Below are 6,827 nucleotides of genomic sequence, written 5' to 3' on the forward strand. Positions count from 1 at the left end.
GCGGCTCCGGCTCCGGCGGCAGCGGCGGCGCGGGCGCACTCGCCCCTCCTTCCCGGCGGCGGCGGCTCCAGCCGCTCTCCGGGCCGCGGTGGGTTCAGTGACTCGCCACCGCGCTCCGACTGTCCCTCTCCTCGCCCTGACCGGCTGCTGCTTAAGAACCGACTCCGGGGTGATGTCACTGTCGCCCCACCCCCCACGACCGGGCTGCTCCCCCTCCCCCTCCTCCGTCCCTCCCTCCTGCCCTCCCCGTCACTCCGCCCACCTCCTCCCGCCCTCCTCCCGAGAAGGAGACGCGGCTCCAGCGGGAAGCAGGATGGCTGCTACCTGAGGCACCATCGGCACCTCCTCCCGAGGCCCAACCACCCCTGTCCCCAGGTTCACCTGGGCCTACCCCTGCCCAGATGGCCACTCCTAACCTGTCCTTCCCCGAGCTAGAAGAGCCGCTCCCCTGGCTGCCCTCCAGCCATCCTTATCCTCCTTTCTCCTTCTCCTCCTCATTTCTCCTTCTCTTCGATTCCCGTCCAGGGGGCTGGGGCGGGATTGGGTACCAGAAGGGATGCGGGGTGCTTGGGCCTCCTGAAGGGCTGGGCCCAGCTGGCCACAGGGAAAGGTTGGGATGGGGATGTCTGCCTCCAGGTGTGCTGTGGGGCTTTGTCACAGGCACCATCCTGCCTCCTCCTGGCATCAGCCCTTCCCAAGGGGTGCAGCCCTGGAAGCCAGAGTTCAGGGTCCCAGTGCGTGGGGAAACAGGTCTCTATGAGTCTTTTAAGGGGGACATGGGGAGCCCGTCTGGCTGAGGTGCAAGGCTACATTTTGTCATTAAGGTGGGCGGGGGTGGTAGGGACGCCCCCTGCCCCCATCCCTGCAGGAGACTCAGGTAGGAATCGGGTAGGCTGCCCCCTGGTGCTAGTGGGTGCACAGACCTCAGGGGCCTCAGTTGGGGGTTCCCAGCTCCTCACTCTTGACACGCCTCTCCCCCGGGGACCTCGCCTCGAGCCTCCCGGGCAAGAGCAAGGTTGTTCAGCTGCCTCTCCGCTAGCAGCTGAGCAGCCTGTTTGGAATTTTCAGGGCTCAGAGCAGTCATGGGGTGGGGAAGGAAGGGATCATTGTCCTGGTCGGGTATGTGAAGTGTGCCCCCCCAACCCTCCCCAAGTCCCAGGCTCACTGTGGTCCCCAGATGGCTCATCCCATTAAGCTAAACCCTCAGCCATCCGGTGGCTTTAAGAAGTAAAGCAGTTCCGGCTGGAGCCAGATTGAGCCTGCTAGGTGAGGGAGGGGCAGCATCTTCACCCTGGCTGGCTGGAGGAGCCTCAAGTGGCATGTGGGGGAGATGGGAGGGATTGAGGGGGGCTTGGAGACCCTCGAGCTGTTAGGGTCGCTCTACTTATCAGAAGACCCCAACTTGAGCCTTCTCTTGCCCAGGACTGACGCTGGCTTGGCTATAGAGAGGCAATAGGGAAGTAGGCGACCCATAAATGGCCCGGGGAAGCTGGCCCCATAGTGAGGGCTGCTTCAGCGGAGAGGCCAGGACAGAGGCCAGACAGCTCAGGGAGAAGCAGGGGGAAGTGAGGCCGCGTCTGGGTGCAGGCGACTCAAGATCACGCTTGTCCAAGGAGCTTGTGGAGAGAGAAAGCCGTGGCTGGAGAAGGACGTGGGCCAGCCCACGCAGCCCATGGTGCTTTGGGGAAGTGGCCACAGCTTCCGGGAGGGCGAGGGCGCGGGGTGAAAAGAGCAAGGCGGGGCAGCCTGACAAGGACGGAGGGAGCCAAGGGTGGGGCCCTCCATCGCTCAGCTGGGAGGGGAGGCAGGCTCCAAGGCTGGTGGCTGGACCTTGAGGGTGTAGCCACCTGTGGCTGCCGCTGCCTCTGTGGGGTCAGAGGCTGAGAGGGAGGTGGCTGGGTCGGAGTGGCTGCTGACAATGGGCTTATGTGAGCTCCGGGACTCCTGTGGCCGAGGCTCTCACTGCTTCAGGGACGGCTGCCTTCAAAGGGTGTCTCCATATAGTATTCATTTAAAACACAAGAAATAAAAAGTTATAGGAGTGAAATTAAATGACATTTTGCAACAATATGGACAACATTTTGTGGCTTGCGTGTAAGACTCATTGTTGGCATAGAATTTAACTTAGCGGTGGAGTATATGCCTTCTGTGTAATAGGTTACGAATTCCACTTTTAGAATTTCCACTGCCATTGTTGAGGGATGCTAGCACTAAATCAGTATTTTCAAATTTGCTAGATTTCATTTTATTCAGGTCAATTGAAGTGCCATGAACTATGAAAAAATAAAAGAAAAAAAGGGTGTCTCTAGATGTTGATGTAGGGGACTCCTCATCTGGGGGGGGGTGTGCAACGGGCTGCCAGACCAGACAGTGCCACACCCCCTCCCTCCCCTTCCCCCAGTCTTCCTCAAGCAGGCAATGTCACCACTCCCCTGGTCACTACTCCTCGAGGCCCATGCGCTACACGCTTCTCCTAGCGAGCAGCACACCTCTGACCAGTCCCTCCCCACCCACTCTTTGTCTTCACACTGCAGATCAAGCTAAATTCGTCTCTATGGCTGCAAGATTGGGCACTAGCTGGCCCGCGGGCCCCCCCAGTACTGAAAAGCAGCCGCCTCCCAAGCTGTCCTCTCTTCCCTTGGCCCTGGTGGGGGCCCACTGCCTGGGGCACCTCTTCTTTGCTGACCTCCCTCTGGCCCTGTAGGACTCAGCTCAGCTGCCACGTTTCAGGAGGCTAGAGAGGAAGGCGAGGGAGCCCTCTGACCCGAGCCTGCCCTGGCGCCTAGCCAGGGCAGCTGGGCTTGTGTGGTGCTCGAAGTCCAAGAACCCAGCCTCTCAGACCGGATAATTAGGCCAAAGTCTCCCCAAGGGGGGAGCTGGGGACCGCAAATGCTGGCTCCTGATGTGCGGACCCCCGCAGCCTGTGGGAGTGTCCAAGCCACAGTGTTCCCAGGGCAGATGCCGGGGCCTGCTGGGCACCTGAGCGGAACAAAGGCAGCGGCATTTCCAGCCCTCGCGTTCTTGGCGTGTCGTCAGGGCTTCGGTGAGGTGTACCTTGCCCCCACCCACCGCCCAGCAGCTGCTGGGGAGGATGCCTCGGGATCCCAGCTAAGGGCCTGTCTCTGCCAGCCCCGTCTAAGCCTCTGCCTGTCTTGCCAGTCTTTGTGTGCACGGCCCTGTGAGGCTGGTTCTGGAGCAGGTGCAGGAGGGGGTGAGATACTTGCCCAGCCCCCAAGGAGGAACGTAACCCCCTGTCCTCAGTGTGGGCTGTGTTCCCCAGACAGCAGCCATGGTGGGCAGCTTTTCAAAGGCCGGTGAGGGTGGGGGTGGAGTAAGCCCAGGAGGAGGGTGAGGGGAGGAGGGAGCACTGGAAGGAGGGCTCCCATTGTCCAGGGAGGTCTGAGAATTAGACCCAGTGTCTGTTGCCACTGGGGCTACAGGCCCCAACGAGTGGCCCACGGAATCAGGCTGGGTGGGAGGGTGCCTTGCCCTGGGGCAATGGGTTAGCCCCACCAGGACCTGGGCAGCCGGAGGGTGCAGGGCGCCTCCTCTGCTGCGGGCTGCCCGCACTAGGAGCTTTGCAATTAGAATTCGCTGGGAACAAAGGGAAGGCTGCCATCCACCTTGAAGGGCTTTGTGCTTCCCACAGCTGGCGAGGGGAGGATGGCGCCAGGCTGGCCACAGGCCTGGGGTCCAGGAGGGGGAACCTGACCCCCGCCCCTGCACAGCATCCTTGTTCACTGCTGCGATTCTCCACACACACCCCTGAGAGGATCTGTAAATTCCTATTTATGTTGCAAATAAACTTTTCATTTCGGAACAGCTTCGGATACACAGATAGACGCCGGCCTCAATAGCAGTGAGTTCCCACACTCCCACACCTACCATTTGACAATGGTCTGCTACATTTGTCACCATAATCAAACAACTTTGTACATTGTGATTAACTCAATTCTATAGTCTTATTCAGAGACCGTTGGCTTTCCTATCAGGTCCGTTTTCTGTCCCAGGATCCCACACGGGATTAGTCATTTCTCCTCAACTCCTCCTGGCTGTGACTGTCCTCTCAGATAGGGGACTGTTTCTCAGGGTTTGTCTACTGTTTCTGTCCCAAGTAGACAGAATGGCTATTGAGAAGAGGACCGCAGCCCAGCTGGTGTGGCTCAGTGGTTGAGTGTCGACCTATGAGTCAGGAAGTCAGGGTTCAATTCCTGGTCTGGGCACATGACCGGGTTGTGGGCATGATTCCCCTTGTAGGTCGTGCAGGAGGCAGCTGATCAGTGATTCTCTCTCATCATTGATGTTGCTCTCCTCTCTCTCTCCCCCCACCTGAATCAATAAAAACAGATTTTTTAAAAAGGGAGAGGAAGAGACCCGTGGGACCAAATCAACCTTTCCATCACATCCTAGCAAGGCTCCATGCCAGTGGTTCTCAACCTTGGTTGCACATTAGAATCACCTGGGAATCTTTTTAAAATCCTGATTTCTGGGGCCCCACCCCATAACAAAGAAAGAATTTCTGGAGGATGAGGCCCACAATATCAGGATTTTAAAAAGATTCCCAGGTGATTCTAATGTGCAGCCAAGGTTGAGAACCACTGCTCCATGTGCTCAGCAGGACTTAACATCTTCCCACTCGCCGAAACCGGTTTGGCTCAGTGGATAGAGTGTCGGCCTGCGGACTGAAGGGTCCCGGGTTCGATTCCGGTCAAGGGCATGTACCTGGGTTGCGGGCACATCCCCAGTGGGAGATGTGCAGGAGGCAGCTGATCGATGTTTCTCTCTCATCGATGTTTCTAACTCTCTATCTCTCTCCCTTCCTCTCTGTAAAAAATCAATAAAATATATTAGAAAAAACAAAACAAAACATCTTCCCACTCAACCCTGGTCCCCTGGCTGAGGTTGTGTTTGTCCATCAGGTATCTCCACTTTCAATGTAATCTTCCTCCCACCCCCTTGCATCGTGTCCTCTTTGGACCAAAGTGTACTTTGCACCAAAGTATACAGCCCACACTTGAGGACAGGAGGCTATGTTCCCCTTGGGGGTTGGGGAAGTAGCTACATAAATTATTTGGAATTGCCCAGCCGGTGTGGCTCAGAGGTTGTGCATCGAACTATGAATCTCCCTCCTTCTCTCTTCCTCTCTGAAGTCAATAGAAACATATTTAAACAATTATTTGGAGGCCAACTAGCATGCTCAGTGGTTGAGCATCGACCTATGAACCAGGAGGTCACAGGTCTATTCCTGGTCAGGGGACATGCCCAGGTTGTGGGCTCAATCCCCAGTGGGGGGTGTGCAGGAGGCAGCTGATCAATGATTCTCTGTATCATTGATGTTTCTATCTCTCTCTCCCTCTCTGAAATCAATAAAAATATATTTTAAAAAATTCTTTGATATTATCTGCACAGAGCATGTCTCTTTCCCCCTATTTGTTTATTATTTAATCATTTATTTATAACTGGATATTTATTTTGTACTTTGGGTTATAATCCAATACTACTCTATTTATTTTGTTGCTCGAATTGTTCCCACATTAGCCAATGGGAGCTTTCAGTTGGTTCTTCTGTCCCTTTGTCATGCCCCCATCACTCTGAGAGAGAGAGAGAGAGAGAGAGAGAGAGAGACGAGGGGGAATACTTCTTTACTTTCTGGCACTACAGGGTTGTCCAGGCTCATCATGTCTATTTTCTGCCCCTGCTGTAGAATCAGCCATTTTTCCAAGGAGCCCTTTATTGGAGAAAATGGCTCCACTAGGCCTGGTGCACGGATTTGTGCACATTGAAAGGAAATTAATTAGAAGAAATATTTTAATATCACTATTCACCCTTTCTCTATAATAGAAGTGTCAACCAAATTCACGATCGACCATGACAGATCAAAACACACGCATGCAATTGGCGCCAGTGAGAGCTTTATATGTATCGCGCATGTATGAGTCAACTTAGCCTTTTATATACTAGTATATAGAACAAACTTGATTAATTAGACCTGCTTTCTGATGTAGCTAAACTTTTTCCATCCCAGTGAAGCACCCCAACTTCTGTTTCAGATAATTATCAGCAACACAGCAGCAAATATCAATGCAAAGCAGATTATTATTGTAGATCACGCAAGGAGAACAAAGGGTAAAATATTTAACTGCAGCAGTGTTTGACTATATTCTGCACAGTGAGAAAACCAGAAGTCATTTTCAAGGTCCACCACTTCTTTTCAGTCGGGTCAAGTTTCTAAGCTTTCTAAATCTCTGTTTTCCGGCTAATGAAAAGAAATAGGATTCCACCGAGTCTCCTAGCTACCTACTCCAGGACTTCTGTGAGGATCAAATGAGATGAGGCATGGGAAAACGCTTCACAGACATTTGGTTACAGTGCAAAGTATTTCCACCTGGTGTTCCTGGGCTGAAGAAACTGCAGGGAGGCTAGTCGTCACTAGGGAGAGGAAGCCGGGTGTTGCTACGTGACGTCATTACCGGGACAGAGGGAAGAACACTTAGCATGTTAGCCTTTTATATAGATATATAGATGGTGCTGGAAACCGAGGTGTGGACTCTAGTGTGCTCATTGCTACTGGAGTATCATTGCTGTAGGCCCTCTCAGCTGACAGTACAAGGAAATATATGTTAAACTAACGTATGCATATACACATATCCATGAACATCTCTCTCTCTATATATATATATATCTATATCTCTATATCTCTATATCTCTATCTATCTATCCATCTGAGTGGCCAGATTATTTTGACCACCTGATGTTTGTAGGCAAATTAGCTATAATTTCGCACTGAAGTTGCTAGAGCAGTGGTTCTCAAACCTTGGCTGCACATT

Source organism: Myotis lucifugus, unplaced genomic scaffold (genome assembly GCF_000147115.1).
Source record: "Myotis lucifugus unplaced genomic scaffold, Myoluc2.0 scaffold_40, whole genome shotgun sequence".
Taxonomy (NCBI): Eukaryota; Metazoa; Chordata; class Mammalia; order Chiroptera; family Vespertilionidae; genus Myotis; species Myotis lucifugus.